The sequence below is a fragment of the Pan troglodytes genome, chromosome Y, assembly GCF_028858775.2.
Source record: "Pan troglodytes isolate AG18354 chromosome Y, NHGRI_mPanTro3-v2.0_pri, whole genome shotgun sequence".
Taxonomy (NCBI): Eukaryota; Metazoa; Chordata; class Mammalia; order Primates; family Hominidae; genus Pan; species Pan troglodytes.
Window position 1 is genome coordinate 19,430,282 of NC_072422.2, and position 16,740 is coordinate 19,447,021.

At 38.1% G+C, this 16,740-nt stretch overlaps 1 pseudogene; it reads left to right on the forward strand.

Moving 5' to 3' along the window:
- The first annotated feature begins 6,928 nt into the window (after window positions 1–6,928).
- LOC100608902 (centriole and centriolar satellite protein OFD1-like) overlaps window positions 6,929–16,740 on the forward strand; it is a 63,244-nt pseudogene continuing 53,432 nt past the window's right edge.

Genomic DNA, 16,740 nt, shown 5'->3' on the forward strand with positions numbered 1-16,740 from the left:
GGCTTCTGCATTTTTTCTGGGGAAAAAAAAATCGAGGAAAAAATCTTATTATTTCCACATTTCAGTGTGAAAAAATCCTGGAGTTCACGTGAATCACATGAAGTCCAGGTAAGCACTCAGTTGCAAATAGTACTTTAGAAACTATTTTCAAAGATCATTTGAGACCAATTGGTCAACATGATGAGAATTTTTCCTTACCAACAGCAAGAACAACAACAACAAAATTATCCAGATGCAGTAGCGTGTGCCTGCGGTCCCAGGTACTCAGATGGCTGAGGTGGGAGCATCCCTTAATATTGGGAGTTTGAGGCTAATGTGAGTCACACCACCGCATTTTAGCCTGGACAATAGAGGGAGAGTCTCTTTCTCTCTCTCTCTCTCTCTCTCTCTCTCTCTCTCTCTGTCTCTGTCTCTGTCTCTCTCTCTTTCCCTATCTCTGTCTCACACACACAAACAAAAATAAATAAATAAATAGAAAAGAAACATATTCAGTAACAATCTCAATGTTTTACTTGCTTTATAATGATATCATAATCTTGAAATGAATTGCTCAGACTTACATAAAATTGACACATCTAGCTGTGCTAATGATCCACTGTTCATGTAGTATGGAGCCAGCACAAAAATGGGAGAAAAACATTTGTGCAGAAATCACCCAAGAGATTTCACCAATTTCTGCCTCCCAGCAGTTAGGACAGACAGGGATAATGCCAGGGCATAATCCACACTCTGCAGAGGAACCCACACATGGTATAGAGTGATTAGTGTTACTACCCTTCCTTTTCTAAAATCTAAATTTAGACTTTTAGAAAAATGCTTGGAAATTCATTATCTTGAATTCTGAGAAAATACATAGAAATATACATTATTCATCCCACAATTTTAAATATAGTACAGAGGTTATCTTCATACTTCCCCTTCTAACAATAAAGCGTATATATATATATATATACACACACATATATACACACACACAGTTACATATATACTACATATATACACATATATACTATATAGATGCTATATATAAATATATGTATATATAGTTTATATATGTAGTATATTATTATTTATATCTGATACTAGTATCCAAGATGTTATACTATTATCCAATAGTGTGTGTATATATGTATATACCTCAAGTGAAAATAATAAAACCTTTCTAAGGAGTAAGGCTATCTTTAAAATACTGCTCTCTGAATAGAATTGTGTTCATAACACATAGCTCATACATCCTGTTTGGCAAAAAAAAAAAAAAAAAAAAAAAGATATTCTCTCAATATTTACACATCTCTGCTGATTCACACAATAACCTAAATTTTGGTTTTGCAACGGTCTGAGAACATAACCTCTGTTGCTACAAACTCTGGTTTTAGGGTTCAACAAGAGTCTTCATACCAAGTACATTAACTCAAATATCTGACTCAACTAAAGCTGCCTGTGGTTTCATGGGAAATAACAGCTGTCCTGAAGAGCCAGAAAGCCTGGAAACTTTCTTTCCAAATCACAGCTAGTTGACACTCATCCAGGGAAACATTGAGTTCTGAATGCCTAAGAGGTTGTTGTCCAGGCTTGGGTCCAGACTGACACCCAGGCATCAGGAGAGGTTGTTTTGTTAAAAGTGCGGCTGGAGCAGTATGCAAGGATGAAAAAGAATGAGAAAGAATTGACTCTTTAGTAAATGCTGAGGGAAATATATTCTGAGGAGGATTAGCAAAAGAGCCTATGGATAGCAGAATAGGAGAGGAGACCAGAGGAGAAATACCTGAGCAAGATGGGAAATACAGAATGAAGGGAAAGTACAAGAAGAAAAGACAGAACAAGAAGGGGTCAGTGTACGTACAGATGGAAGAGAACAAGAATGAATAAAGAAAAAGCATAAAGAGAGATAAGAGAGGTACTTGGGACATGAGGGCTTTCTTTTGTCTTGATAATTTTTAATTTCCTGCCATAGAGCTGGTAAACAACTCTTCCAGGAAGCCAAATGCTTGTAAACTGGCTTGGTTGGATAGAATTGATTTTATATTGGCTTTGTGTGGCAGTTATCTCAGTTGACAAAGCTATAAAATACCGATCTGGGGAATAAACGGTTTTTACTAGCAAAAAGGGTACACGTTTGGACAAGCAGCCAAAATGACTCGTTAATAGTGTTTCTCTGTTCGGCTCAATTTCAGGAGGAGAAAATGATGCAATTATAACAGCTTTATAGGGTTCTGGGTCTTAGTATTTCTGTTTCAGGCTGGATCCAGGTTCTCACTTTGCCGGCTTTAAAAACACCGAAGGATTCAATAAGATGAACTTCAGACTGGATCCAGTGTCTGCTCGGGTTACAGGCAGTATCCAAGATATGAGTGTTCTTCCTTTAAGCAAGATCCATGGTTTGACTACTGGAGATAGAACCTTGGGCCAGAATCTTAATAGGAAGGTTTCAGACTGGATAAAAGAGTGAATTACATCAAGTTCAGGCTGGATCCAGGCGCCGACTATTTGATATTTCAAATAAACCCATGGTCTGCCTTTATTCATTTGAATGTAAAACGAAGATCTGTCTCTATCTTCAGTTTCTGCTTGATCCAGAGTCTCTCTGCTTGGGTTTCAGGGCGGGTCCACGAACGATTTGTAGTAACTCTTTGCTGAGTCCAGGGCTGAAATATACAAACTGTCTCACGTGTCCGTGTGAAGAGACCCCCAAACAGGCTTTGTGTGAGCAACATGGCTGTTTATTTCAGCTGGTGGCAGGCAGGCTGAGTCCAAAAAGAGAGTCAGCAAAGGGTGATGGGATTATAATTAGTTCTTATAGGTTTTGGGATAGGCAGTGGAGTTAAGAGCAATATTTTGGGGACAGGGGGTGGATCTCACAAAGTACATTCTCAAGGGTGGGGAGAATAACAAAGAACCTTCTTAAGGGTGAGGGAGATTATAAAGAACCTTCTTAAGGGTGGGGGAGATTACAAAGTACATTGATCAGTTAGAGTGGGGCAGAAACAAATCACAATGTTGGAATGTCATCAGTTAAGGCTATTTTCACTTTTGTAGATCTTCAGTTGCTACAGGCCATCTGGATGTATACGTGCAGGTCACAAGGGATATGATGGCTTAGCTTGGGCTCAGAGGCCTGACACCAGCTTCAGTGTGGGGCCAAGGAGAGAGTGGCTGACTTTCAGGACGAACCCAGGGTCTAATTGTATCACACTGAGTCTGTAAGCGAGATGTGACTGTATCAATTTCAATGAAGTTTTGGGGTTTTATTACTTGGCTTACAGTCCAAATTTGGAATACTTCAGTTTCAGGTTGGTCCCAGGATTTAATGAACTCATTTGAGTCTGGAACCAGTATCTTATCACTGTATTGGCTTCAGGGTGGGTGCAGGGTTGAATTTCAGAGTAAGTCCATGGTCTGATTGCAGCAGGTACATGCTGAGTCCAAGGGTAATTTATACTAAGTTGATTCTGGGTCCAGGAGTGGGTCATTTGTGATTCCACTTGGGTCCATGGCCAAACTGCATCGTTTTGTGTTCGGGACCAAAGTGCGAACATATCCTCTTCAGGCCACATCCTAATTGCTTGAGATTCAGGCTCAGTACGTTGTTTTATTTTATCAGTTTCAGAATGGGCCCAGAGTCTGACTGTATTGCTTTCAGCATAGATCCAAGGTTGCAGAACATCACCTTCAGACTGGGTCCAGGGTCTGACTGCATTCTTTTCAGATTGGTTCCATGGGTGGATTATTTGCCATTCTGGCTGCATCCAGGTAGTACCTGCTCGAGAATGAGGTTGAGTAACATTTATTCTTACATTGTTTTGAGTCTGAAACCAAGAACTCACAGTATTAATGTCAGGCATGGTCAAGCATTTTGCAGCTTGCATTTCAGCCTGATACAACAGTGTATCAGACAAGGACAGGGTCCAGGGTCTGACTGCTTGAAATTCACATGAGTCAAAAGTCTGATTGTATTAGTTTTAGGTTGAGTCCAGGGGTGGATTGTGCCTGCTTCAGTCCAGTTCCATAGTTTTACTGTATCTTCTTCAGAAATGGTCTGGGATCTCATTGTACCTACTTCAGATTGGGTGCACGGGTAGAAGACATCAGTTTCGGATTAGATCCTTGTTTTCAATGTAGTAGTGTTATGTTTGGCCCAGGATTCTAGTTTACCAGGTCCAAATGGAGTAAATGTGCTCAGTGTTTGAAATTCTGGTTGAGCCCAAGGTTTCATTTTCTTCTGATCCAGTTTTAAACAAAGGTGTGCTAAGCAGAGCTTCAGGCTGGGGCCATGGTTCTGCTGCTTGTGGTACAAGCACTGTCCAAGATATAAGTGTTCCAAATTCAGACAACGTCTATGCATTGATATTTTCAATTTCATGATGTGTCCATAAAATAGATGCTTGATTTTCTTCATGAATCACAGGTCATGAGTATCAGGTTGAGGTGGTAATGAAACTCTAAATATTTTAGCTTCAGGCATTGTTCAGAGTTTCTTAGCTTCAGTGTTTTTTTTTGTTTGTTTGTTTGTTTGTTTGTTTTTGAGATGGAGTCTCGCTCTGTCACCCAGGCTGGAGTGCAGTGGCACAATCTCGGTTCACTGCAAGCTCCGCCTTCTGGGTTCAGGTCATTCTCCTGCCTCAGCCTCCCGAGTAGCTGGGACTACAGGTGCCCGCCACCACGCCCAGCTAATTTTTTGTATTTTTAGTAGAGATGGGGTTTCACTGGGTTAGCCAGGATGGTCTTGATCTCCTGACCTCGTGATCCGCCCGCCTCTGCCTCCCAAAGTGCTGGGATTACAGGTGTGAGCCACTGCGCCCGGCCTCTTAGCTTCAGTTTTACGCATTGTCCAGTATGTGCCCATTTCGCTCTGTGTATAAGCATTTGCATCTGGAAAATCATCATGAGTCCACTTTGAGAGTGTGGAAGCTGCAGCGTCTGTCCATGTGTTCTTTACTGGAGACTCAGACTGGGTCCGCGGGGTGATTGATTCTGACACAGGTAGATGTCCAGGTTTTTCCTGCTGAAGGGATAACTGGTTGCATGGTAACACGGTGGAAACTACAGCCCATGCCCCTGAATTTTCTGCTGAGATTCATCATTGTTCCATGATATAAGAAGATATAAGAAGATCAGATCAGTCTGTATCCAGGTAATTCCTACTGGAGGCCTGCAGCATGCAGCCACAGTATAGTTGTGTGAGATACTGCCTGTGTGGAGGTAATCACTGCAGAAGATTCAACCTGGGTCCACAGCATAAGTATATCAGATACAGGATGTGTCCAGGGTTTTGTTTCTAAAAGCAAAGCTTTGGTCCAAGGTATGACTATGGAAGCTATTGCCTTTATTCACAGATTGACTGCTAGAGATACAGGCTGGGTCCACAATGATAATATATTAGATATAGGCAGTCTCCAGGGATTCACTGGTGAAGATTCAGATTAGATCAATCCTATGTATGTATCAGATGCAGGCTGTATCCATGTAATTAATGCTGCAGATTCAGATTGGTTGTATTAAATACATAAGGTGGTTGTATTAAATGAAGGCTGTGGCCAGATCTTTACTGTTGAAAATACAGCCTGTGCCGAAATTGTTACCGTATGAGCAAAAGGCTCTGTCTAAGGATTTACTGCTGGAAATTCAGCCTGGGTCCAGGGTATAATTTTGGAAGCTACAGCCTCTGTCCAGGTATTTACTGGTAAGCATTCAGTTTGAGCCCATGCTTTCAGTGTACCATGAAAAGTTTGTGAAAAAACGATTAATGATGGAGTTACAGGCTGTGTACACAGTGTGAGTGTATCAGCAACAGGCTTTGTCCAGGGATTTACTGCCAAAGATTCAGTCTGGGTCCATGGTATGACTATATCAGTCTCCACCTATAACAGAGGACTTGGGGCTAGAGATTCAGACTCTGTTCAGATCTTTACAATTGGAGGCTAAGATTGTATCATGGGATTTCTAGCTGGAAATTCAGCCTGGTTCCAAGTGATAACTGGTGTATATTTTGCTTGGGTCCGTAGTTTGACTGTGCCAGGCAGAGGTTACAACCAGAAACTGATTGCTGGTGATTTTGTCTGTGTCCATATTATGACTGTATCAGCTAGAGCCTCTCTCCTGGGAATTATTACTAGAGATACAGCCATGTACTGCAGTGTGACTATACCAGTTACAGCCACTGTTAAGGGATTTATTGCTGGCAACAGATCCTGGGCCCATGATGTGACTATTTCAGTTTTAGACTGTCTCCATGGGTTTACTGCTACACAAACATTCTTAGCCAATGATGTCACTCTATCAAGTAGAGTATATGTATAGAGATTGTTGATTTTAGAATGAGCCTGGTTCCACAGTATGAGTATTTCTGTTTCAAGCTTTGTGGAGGGATTTACTCCTACAGATTCAGCTTGGTTCAGCGGTATAACTGTAGCAGGTATAGGATGTGTCCCCTCCTTTACTTTTGGAGATTCAACCTCAGTACACCATGTGAACATATTCGTTTCATATGTTTCCAGAGATTTACGGCAGGTGATTTGACTTGGTTCCACAGCTTGATTGTATAAGCTATTGCCTGTGTCAAATGCTTTAGTGCTGAAGACTCAGCCTGGGTCCATGGTATGAGTGTATCAGATACAGATTGGATCCAAGGCTTTACGGTTAAAAATTCAAACTGAGTCCACGGTGTGTATCAGCTACATGTTCTGTCCAGCAAACTACTGCTGGAGATTCAGCCTGAGGCCATGGTGTGTCTGTGTCATACACAGACTGTGTCCAAAGATTTCCTGCTGGAGATTCAGACTGTGCCCATAGTGTGACAGTAGCAGCCCAAGGCAGTATCCATTGATATCCTGCGGTTAATTCAGCCCCTATCCACAGTGTGATGGCATCAGCTATGGACGTTCTCCAGGTATTTACTGATGGACATTCAACCTGGGTCCAAGGTACGACTATGGAAAGTATAGGCTGTGTCCGTGGAATTACTGCTGGAGATACAGCCTGGGCCCATGGTGTCACTGTGGAAGTTACAGCCTCTGTGAATGGATTTACTGTTGGAGACTCAGCTTGTGTCCACAGGATAATGGTATCAGATTCAGGTAGTGTACAGAGATTTACTGCTGAAGAGTCATTTTGGGCTCATGGTTTGATCGTATAAGATACGTACTGTGTCCATGGATTTATTGCTGGAGACTCATCCTGTATCCATGGTATAGTACTATCAACTACAGACTTTGTCCAGGGATTTACTGCTGGAAATTCAGGTTTGGTCCACAGCTGGTCTGCATCAGCTATTGCCCATGTCCATGAATTTAGTGCTGGAGAATCACTCAGGATCCTCTTTGTGATTGTATAAGTTTCAGACGGTGTCCAGGCATTTCCTTCTACATAAATTCAGCCTGGTTCCAGGGTAGGACAATGTCAGCTGTAGCCTCTCTCCAGGGATTCATTGCTGGCATTCTACCCAGAATCCATGGTTGAATCCAAGATACTGCTGGACTTTCAGCCTGGGTCCATGGTAGGAACATATCATGTGCCCAGGGACTTAATCCTAGAGTTTCAGCCAGAATCCATGTTGTGAGTATATCAGTTTCAGAGTATGTCCAGTGATTTAATAACTGATTCAGCCTGGATACGTGTTGTGACCGTATCACATATAGAAGAATATATCCATGAATTCATCACTAGTGATTCAGCATGGGTCCCTAATGTGATTATATCAGTTCCCAACTGTTTCCAGGAAAGTATTGCTGGAGACTCAATGTGGGTTCACAGTGTTATTGTTTCAGTATGGAACTGTGTAGAGTAGTTTCCTACTGACAAATAAGCCAAGATCCACAATGAGACTGGGTTAAATTCAGATAGTGCCAGGTATTTACTGCTAAATATTCAGGCTGTATTTTTTCCAGGGATTTGTTGGTGGCATTTCATCGAGGATCCATGGTATGGCAGTTTCAGCTATAGTTTTTGCTCAGGGATTTATTGTTGGAATTCTATCCTGGATCTATGTTGTGACTGTCTTAGCGATAGGCTCTGTCAAGGGAAGTAAGGCTGGAAATTCTTCTTGGTTCCAAAGTGTGACTTTACCAGACACAGAATGTGTCCAGAGATTCACTGCTGCAGATTTGGCGATAGTCCACAGTATGATTAGATAATCCTCTGGACAGACTGGGGTGAAGTGACAAGATCATAAGTTACAGCAACATCAAACTCCCTGGTTCAAACAATTCTTTCACCTCAGCCTCCCAAGTAGCTAGGGCTGTAGGCACACTGCAAAATAAGCAGCTAATTTTTAAATTTTATTTATTTTTTCTAGAGACAGCATCTCACTCTGTTTGCCAGCCTCCTCTGGAATTCCTGGCCTCAAGTGAGGCCCTGTCTCAGTTTCCCAAAATACTGAGATAACAGGCAAGAGCCACTGTGGCTTCAAAGGCTTCTTAAGTTCCCTATTTCTTAATTTTTTTAAATCACTGAAAATGCTTCTGGTTTATTTGTGATTAAGGAAAATGCATGTCTTTATGTGTATTTACAGAACTGTTAACGTGTTTCTACAACTGCCCCCCCAACCCAAAAATGCTAGCTTTGCCTTTATGTAGTAAGTACTCAGCAGTCTACTTGTGGCTGATTCTAGATACATAAATTATTATTTCTAGTCATGTGACTATGTTGATGGTGGCAGATGGAGGGATCTAGAAGCTTAACTGACAACGTCTCGATATTGCTGCCAAAGCTACTGTGATCTGAAGGAATAGAGATGAGAAGGATATGAGATATGCATTACTCCATCAGGCAATTGATAGCATGTTTTTCCTAAGAGATTTTATAGCATAGCTTTCAATCATTAAAAAATATCCCTGAGATAGTTCAAATTCTCCTTTCCTTCCATCCTATCTCATACAAACTTACTTCATAGACTCTTGGATTGTGGCAAATCACCTTACACCAAGTAACAGAATACAGAATAATTTCAATGCCTGATATTGTGACTTTACTTCCATTTTTACCCATATAAAGTTGAGTAATGTGGGCTCATTTGTTTATACATTTTTTATAAACTTCTGCTTTTATTTCTCCATTAATTTTCTTTTTATTGTCCACCTCTAAATTATATTAATGATATAGAGGACATGACTTTTGTGGCTTACTTTGATATTGGTATATAGCCAGCAGTGAGATTGCTGGATCATATGGTAGCTCAAATTTCAGATTTTTGGAAAAAATAAAAGATTTGGAAGCAACCTAAATGTCCATCAGCAGATCAAGCGATAAAGAAAATGGGGGAGGGATAGCATTGGGAGATATACCTAATGCTAAATGATGAGTTAGTGGGTGCAGCGCACCAGCATGGCACATGTATACATATGTAACTAACATGCACAATGTGCACATGTACCCTAAAACTTAAAGTATAATAAAAAAAAAAACAAAAGAAAATGTGGTACACATACACAATGGAGTATTATTCAGCCGTACAAAAAGAATGAGATCCAGTGATTTCCAACAGCATGGTGGAACCGAGATCATTATGTTAAGTGAAATAAGCCAGGCACAGAAAGACAAACATTGCACGTTCTCACTTATTTGTGGGACAAGAAATAAAAATAATTGAACTCATGGACATAAACAGTAGAAGGATGGTTACCAGAAGCTGGGAAGGGTAATGGGGGCCTGGTAGGGAGATGGGGATAGTTAATGGTTTTAAAAAAACATAGAAACAATGATTGTGACCTACAATTTGATAGCACACCAAGATGACTGTAGTCAATAATAACTTAATTACACATTTTAAAATAATTACAGAGTGTAATTGTATTGTTTGTAGTTCAAGTGATGGGTGTTGAAGGAATGGATACCCCATTCTTCATGATTGGCTTATTCCAGATTGTATGCCTGCATCAAAACATCGCATGTACCCCATAAATATACACACCTACTATGTCCCCCCCAAAAAAATAAAAATAAATAATATTGTGAAGAGGCTATACCAAGAGGGAAATAAGCCCTATCTTCCAAAGCATAATTTTTCTTTTACCAGGTTTGTTTTATTTATTTATTTTTTATTTCTCTATCTTTCTCTCTGCTACAAACACACACACACACCCCTTCATACACACACTCCTTCACACACACACATACACAAGATGATAATCTGGCCAAATGTAAGTTTGGAGATATTGAATTACAGTTTACCATCCAGATTGTCAGGTCTGAAAGCTATTAGAAAATGAAGTATCAATCATCTAATATTTGGAAAAAATTTGTAAGCACATATCATGGAAGTTATTGATATTATGATCTTTAAGTACTGTAGATTTTAATGCTGCTTTTAATGTTGGTTAAGTGGGAATTTTTATAATCTTGCTATTTTATAAGAACAGTTAAATCAGAGATAAAATATAATGTATTGCTGCACTAATTTAGAAGGTGTCATGAATACCATACATATGTATGGATGGATATATAGACATAGACCCTTTTTTTACAAACTTCACTGAATTATAGCATTTATTTTTGATGTTCTTTTACTCCAAGTGGGAAAATTACCTTTTTAAAAAATCACTAATTATGGTAAGTAAATACACTGTAGCCCAAATGTAGGCCCAGCACATTGCTGGTGTCTAGGCAAATTATTCCCCAAAGTTAGTAATTAGTAGAAGTAGATTTAGACTTTTACTAGGATAAATGCAACTTTGATTTTATGATGAGATTTATATTTAGTGTTGAAGACTTGTTTGATTAACGAGACTGGTGAGTCTATTAGGAAAAATAACCAAGACCCTCAGGGAGAACTACAAGCCTGAAGATCTAGATCAGCATAATTAGGGAATCCAAATGAGCCTCCAGCCCTAAGTGGGAATCCAAATGAGCCTCAAGCCCTAAGTTAGACGATATTGCTCCCAGACTTTTATCACTGCCTTCATATTCATCTCTGGACTAGTCATTTTCAATGCATGGAAAAAAAATAGGTGCATGTATTTTTAAATTATTGAGGACAGTATCCTACTTAAGCACAATACTGTATTCATGCATTTAAGTGTCATGTAAGGATTAATATTTTGATTTACTCCAAAACAATAAGTTACTGAACTCCTAGAGGCCCATCCTAAATAATATAAATAAGATACAGTCACTATCTGTTGTTCACCTAATAAGTACCTGACACTATGCTAGGAAATAGGAGGTGGGTGGTGGGACTTAATGAGTCTGTCAGTCCATTGTTTTTATATATTTTATATAAATATATATATTTATATATGTGTGTGTGTATAATTGCTGTTATAATTATTGAGCATCTGCTATGTGTCAAGCACTGTAATGGACACAACAGACTCAGTAGTATGCAAAACTAGCACACACTTTGACCCCATGGAGTTTGCAATGTAACTAGGAAAGTATATGTGAAACTGAATATTACAAAGAAGAATGCCAGAAGAGCAGGAAATATTTCAGGAAAAAAGAATTATTTCAGATGTTTATGAACTTCACCTACAGTTTCAATCTTGTAAATATAAACATGCTGTTCTTTATACAAAATCCCACTGTGGACTCACAAGCACAGATAGGGTACACGCAGGGATTGTTTTCCCAAAGCTGAGATAAATTGAGATTGAATATCAGCCACCCTCAGCTAATCTCTTAAATAGACACGCATACTTAAGGAATACTTGGACTAAGTAAGCCTATGACACAGGGTGAAGACAATTTAACCCAAAATTAAATCAGCAACTTGTTCCCCCTTGGTTCACTTTAATTGTGCTAATTATCAAAAACCTGAATATGTGGTCAAGCTGGGCACAGAAGGCGTTAGAGAACTTCCACATATTATTATTTACTTTTCAAGTCTCTACACCTGAAAAGCAGAAAAGGCAGGTGCTATTAATACCATTTTATGGATGAAGACACCAAGACTTATAGCCAATAGCCCACCCAAGATCAAAAATACATAACAAGAGCTATTTCCAAACCTCAAAGCACAAATCTCTTGGGTATGAACTCTTGTCTCTTTGCTGAGTCAGATTACTTACTATTCATATACTTTGCGTCATTACATAAAAGAAAATTGCTCAGTTACATGCACTTTAAGCCTATTAGGTATATTCTATCAAAAACACATGATCAATTCAAAAATAAAAATTGCTTTAAAATTTATAAATTTGAGCTATTTACTTGGTAGTATTCATGTATTCATGACTCAGCAGGTAGCAATATAATGTATGCTTGTCAGATATTATTCACTATAAAATAATAAAATAGTGCATCCCTGGGTAAAATTAAGAGCAAGACTCCATCTCAAAAAAAAAAAAAAAATTCTACTCCCACGTCTACAGAAAAAACGCCAGTTTAAATTAAATTCTGCTTGCTCCCATAGAATAAAATAGCCCTGTGTATTTAAATTACAAAAACAGCAGCCTTTCTGTTATATAAATTTATGTCCCGAATGAGTGTAGTAGATAGTGCATATACCACCACTGATATTTGTAGCTGGGCAATTAGAAACATGTAACTTGCAAACATCTATAATATTTATATTTATAATATCAAATATCTATAATACAGAAAGCCAAACAAGAAGTATAGGTTGACCAAAAAAAAAAAAAAAAAAAGAATAAACAGGCCATATGCACAACTGCAGCTCAATAAAGCATGCTGCTGTCATTTTGTGGTAGATTATAGTTTTACTGTAACTAAGAACCAAACAACTCTAGAAGAAGTAGGTGTGCATTCATGTATGAGTGCACACACACATATTTTTGTTTTCTCATTTTTACTGATAATAACAGTAATAATTATTGCAGAAAATTCAGAAATGGAGTTTTTAAAACTCTAAAAATTGTACAACCATTCAGAAGTAAATGCTACTACCTTTTCCCCACATTTTCTTGCAGATCACCAATTATACATCAGATTTTTTTGTGTATTTATAATGATTATTTCCTCACTGCCATCTATTCTTTAGAATGTACTTGAATCACTCTACTATAATTCATTTAAGTATTCCCTTTTTAAAGGAGGTTATGAATTTGCCAGCTGTTTTTCTTTTAAATGTTTGCAAATTTGATAGTTTGAAATAATAACTCAATGATTTATTTGCATTGTATTTATTTGATTACTAGTGACAGTGAACAAGAATCTCAATGTTGACTATTTTTATCCGTTTATTAGTTCGTTATTTGAGCATGCTCTTTATTTTATTGAGAACAGTATCTTCTTTCTCTAAAAACAATAACAACTACACAAATTCAAAAGTACATTACTGAGGAAACATATTCATATTTGGCAAATAAAATAACGTGATGGTCTCATAACAACCCTTTCAATGTGATAACTTAGAAATAGTTGTTTTTTTTTTTTTCTAAGTTGTCTTAAGTAACAAATGTTGTCTTTCCAAACCTAGCTTCAGGGGTAAAATAATAATAAAAATGCATTTGAATCCAAAATATGCAAGAATCATTGTGTCTAGCTCCTGTAGGTAGACAATATAAGCTACTGAAATCTGTCTGATGCATAAAACGGGTCCTTTTTCCTCCTTAATGATTCAGTCTGCTGGATTTCCATATTCATATTAACAGTTAAATATTTCTAAGTCATCCAGACAGGACTTATGAACCAGAATGTGATCTTTGTACCAGCGATTCATTTAATACAATTATTTATGGCACTACTGAATTGATATTTTGAAAAAGTATGAAAAAAATCTTAGCATATATAAAAAATCTTTAAATGATATGAAATACTCCATTTTACCATTATTACTTCTAATAATAACACCAAAATTTGCATTTATGTTATTTGATCCTCACAGCAATCCACAGACCTAGAAAGAAGAGGCATTTTCATCCTATTTTTATAAAGAAAGAAAGCAAGGTGCAAAAGACATTGAGTAAAAACCCAAGGTGATATGCTTAATTTGTAGCAAGGAAGAGGCTGAAAATTTACCCTTCAGTTTCTAAATCCTTTACTCCCTTTTCCTTAACACTACTGACCCTCCTTCCGCATAATTATAGCATCATTGTCAGAGTTCTAGGTTTCTGTTAATACCCTATTTGGTCTACAGGTGATGTTCAACTACACCTCTCTGTTTACCACCAAACTATGAAAGCGGAAGACAGGAGCTTTCCAGTGAAAACTTCTTAAGGAAACTTAGAGGGTGAACTGTCCTTTCAAATAATGTCTGCTAAGGATAAGTCTCTGGGTTAGCCTGATCTATTTTGTACTCTCATTCACCTGTAGCATTATTCATACAATTCTCTGAGCCTGGAAGCCTGGAAACCTGGAATGAATGCGTTTGTTCATTCTTTCTCTCTCCTTTCTTGCTTTTCTCTCTCCCTCTCTCTCTCTCCCTCCCTCCCTCCATCTCCCCTCATCTTTCTCATCTGTCTCCACCCACCCCATTCTCCAAGGCCCACCTCGTATGCCATCAATCTTTCTCATTATCTTCCACAAATTGAATGTGATAATTCTTGCCTCTGAACCAATACTACTAAGTAAACTTATCTTTTAATTCAAACCTATACAAGTTGTCGTACTCCCTTATCTGACAATAAAATGCTTAATGGTTTTGCCTCACATATGAAAGTGTTCAGTATCATTAAGAAAAATAATGTACAGATACACATCTGAGGAGGTATTGGCGTATACAATTGATATAGGCATAGAAGTCTCGAAAATGGGTTTATATCACAGAACAAGAACTACCCATTAGTATTAAAGTACAACCTACTTGCCTAATTGTAGCATGTAGCTGAGAACAACCTCCAACGATGTGAATAGTTTGCACTAGGGCCCTTCAGAAACTGATTACCCTTCCAAAATGCATCCAGCTTTGACTTTAATGACAAGTTCAATTATGTTTTCTCTAAATTCATTGATGGCAATGTGTGTTATTGCCACCTTCTAATTGTAGCTTTCTGCCTCTTTGAATATGTCCCATGGCATAAGTTATGTGCATTTCAGCAATAGAAGCAAAAAAACACTTGTGCCCAAATGACATTTGGGACTGACTTCACAATCTGCTCCAGGATTTACTCTAGGTGTTGTTTCCCTAATGTAGATCTTCCAAACTGAACCGCTTCAATCTCTTTTAGTACATAGTGCTGGAGTTGTAAATAACTGCTCAAAAGTCAACTGTGGTATGATCGAGACCCTAAGCAAGAAATTATGTGTAAAGAAAAGATTTCTTCTCTTTCCTAGGCCTGTTAATTCATCAGCAAAAGTAAGGAATTATAAAATAGGAGAGGTTTCCAAGTCTTACTGTGCAGAATCACCTGGGAAGTTTTTATTTGTATAAAAAGCACAGTTTTTTATCCTCATCCCAGTCCTATAGAATGAAAATTTCCAGGGATCATTCCAATATATCTAGTCCATAGATCCCCGTTGAGATACAATAGATTATATGGTTTCTGAGGTCTCAGGCATCACTAGACTTTTATAATCCATGAATATTTATGAAATCCAAATGATAATAAGAAAATGCTTTTTTATCCATCTAGACGCATCAGGCAAGGCAAAGAATGCCCAAATGAGTATCAGGAGACTTGGAATAAATCGTGGCTTTTTCATGACTTTGTAATCTCAGAAAAGTCCTTTCCTCTTAGGGCTTCAGTTTTCTCATGTGTAAAATAAAATAATTGGATCAAAGCATAATCTAATCTGTGATGCCTTGTGAGTTGTGCCTGCAGAAGTTCAAATAAGATAGATGAGGATAAGGCTAACACAAAGACTTGTGCCACCAGGGGAAAGGCTGTTGACCATCTCACACGGTTATATTCATTATCATGATGCCAAGGCCTCAGATCTACTCTGCAGCCTTTTTGACTCAGTGATCTAAGTTATCAGCACTCAGAGAGTGGGTAGATTCACATTGTGCTGGCTCACAAGACTGATCAGAAATACAAATAATTAGTTTGCAGTGAAAAACAGGACTATGATAATAACTGTAGGAACTGTAGATGAGGCATCTTTTTTTCTATCGACTGTATGTAAAAGATACAGCATGGAAAGCTACCTGTAATGAAAAGGCCAGGAACTTATTTATAATGAAAAAAAACATAACTGAAAGAGAAATAGGCAATATATTACTTTGGTGAGAGCAATCTCTTTTTGAAAGTAAGATCTACCTAGAAGGACCCATAACTGACAGTATTCTTTTGGTGAGCCTAGAGCCATAGCAAAGGGAGTTAGGGGAATTAGCAAAAAAATTTGAATACATCTCTTACTGTTTTGATTTCAACTCCCTTTACCCTTTCCCAAATTCACTCAGAAACTTCCACGAGCCTAGACTTGCAGGAAGTATTCAATAAGGATCTGCCTTTCAGAAGCTGAAAAAGACAAATAGGGCAGCAATGAGGTAGGGTGAAGTAGTAATGAGAAATAAGTTTAAGGACAAATCGTGGAGAACTCCAAATTCCATAACAATGAGTATAAACAGAATTCGTAGGTATGAAGAGTGATAGAACCTCAAATTTCAGTTAAGTGACATGTCTGACATAGAATTGAATTGGAGTTAATTGGTGATATCTTGAAAAGTTAGAATGAATATTGAACACTATCCAATATGTGGCTAGTGATTAGAGGTTCAAGTGTATTCATGTGATATTCCGTCAAAGTCTTGTAGCAACATATAGTATTTTAAAAGGGAGAGATGTTGGGAGTGAGTATAATTCAAGCATCTCAATTTCAAGTTAAGCAAAATATTAACATACATGTTAACTTAGTGAACTCCCACTGGACAGAAAAAGACATAATTTGAGCAATAACTTCAATCGT